This window comes from Elephantulus edwardii, unplaced genomic scaffold, assembly GCF_000299155.1.
Source record: "Elephantulus edwardii isolate Elephantulus edwardi_28Jun2011 unplaced genomic scaffold, EleEdw1.0 scaffold00010, whole genome shotgun sequence".
Lineage (NCBI taxonomy): Eukaryota > Metazoa > Chordata > Mammalia > Macroscelidea > Macroscelididae > Elephantulus > Elephantulus edwardii.
The window spans coordinates 25,588,259-25,590,096 of record NW_006399760.1 but is presented as its reverse complement, the minus strand read 5'-3'; the positions used below and the strand labels follow the sequence as shown (position 1 = coordinate 25,590,096).

Sequence of the window (1,838 nt, the reverse complement as noted above, 5' to 3'; positions counted from 1 at the left end):
AGAAAAGATAGTGAAAATAATTCGTTCATAAGCTGTCAACATATATCCATTTAAGGATTATGCATTCTGTTGTTTCACGTAAATGACTACAGTTAGCTTTATTGTTGTGAGTTCTTCTAATATTAATTCCCAGGCCACAAGTTATTTCTTTGAAAGAAATTGTCACAAAAGGGTATATAGTAAATTTAAAAGTTCTTTATGTTGAGAAGTTGTATTTTCTTTACAAGATTGATCATAGCTTACTTTCTCTACATTGACAATTTTTTCCCCCTACTTCTCTATATTCTCTTTTCTAAATGGTGGTCTCTCCTGTCCCCTCTCAATCTTTCTGCTCCAATATTAAATATTACTTTTTCCAGCAAAAAAGTATGCTTTCCACATTGCACTGTCCTGAGTCTCTCATCAAATGTTTAAGTGGAGGTTCAGGAATCTCGCAACAAAAAGTGAATTTCCAGGCAGGACCATTGATTATTCGCTCAGTCCTCAAAAAAAAAAAAAAAGTTTTCTTGTAAAAAAAGTGTATTTTTTTAAAAGTCTCATATGGTTTTCTGCATAGGATGGTTTAAAGCATATATTCAAGTGGATTGCTTTAGAAATTGTCCTGTAGCTATGATTGTTTTGTTTTGTCTTTTAACAGCCAATATGATTTTAATGACAGGGTAGGGTCTGGGGTTAGTTCTTGTAGAGGCGGCTGGCTCTTCGGCCTCGGGCATGCTCGAACTTCTGGCCCCTGGAGCGGACGTAGGGGTTGGTGTGGCTGTGTGGGGTGCCCTGCGCCTTGCCAAAGTGCCTAGAGCCCCACTGGTCGAAGGTGAGGATCTTGCCTCCAGCCTTGAGGATGCGGCTTCAGGATCGGCTGCTCACACGCAGAGCACATACTTTCAACTTAGGAACCTCCTGAACTCCTACGTCATCTGTTATGGTCCCAACCACCACAGCTGTCTTGTTTTCTCGGCCAAGAAGCTTCAGCTTTCGGATCATCCGAGAAAGGGACAGCGGTGGCCGGCTGGTGCGGCTCCTGAACAGTCTCTTTCAGTATAACCTGGTCGAAGGTGGAGTTTTTTGTTCTGACCAGGAACCTGTAGAGCTTGACCAACAGCCGGAGGTAGATGTCCTGGCTTATTAAGGGCTCTTTGCGCCCGACCTTTCTGTCCTTGTTGTGGCGGATGTCAACTCCCATGATGGCGCCTCCAGCTCAGCCAGGTCCAGAAAGCGATTGTTATTTTTATATAGTGTGAAGTAATTTACAAGGGTTCAAGTGAATACGAAAAAAAAAAATACACCTTACTTTGTAAAGAACCCTTTGGGTTGACATAAATAGTGTATTTTACCCCCCCAAACTGTGCTTTGTATAACTATAATATTTTATCTAAGGTAGGAGAAAAATAACAAACATTTAAATTCCGGTGTTTAAGAGAAACTGGAACTCATTGGATGCCCTAGATGTGATACTTTCTCCATCAATCACATGAAATCATAAAGAAGGAATTAGAACACAATTTGTCATACTCAAGCCAGTTTATCATAAAACGCATGAAACAAATATAGAAATATTTTATAGGTATAGTCTTTATTTCCATTTATATTCAATCATCTTTGTCTTCCAATATACGTTGTCATTGTTAAGTGTCATTGAGTCACCTGGGATTCATAGCAACCCTAGGCACAATAGCTCTGAACCGTACCCTATCCTGACTCAATCTCACTGTTTCTGACACACGTACCCCCATTACCATCATCCAGGGTTTTTCTCTCCTGCACTGTTCCTCTACCCTTCCAAGTATGACATCCTCTTCAAGGACTGGTACCTTCTAGCAACATGCTCAAAATATGTGAGA

General features: G+C 40.5%; 1 pseudogene; it reads right to left on the bottom strand.

Moving 5' to 3' along the window:
* Positions 1-672: 672 nt before the first annotated feature.
* Positions 673-1,180, bottom strand: LOC102856103 (annotated as a pseudogene).
* Positions 1,181-1,838: the final 658 nt, after the last annotated feature.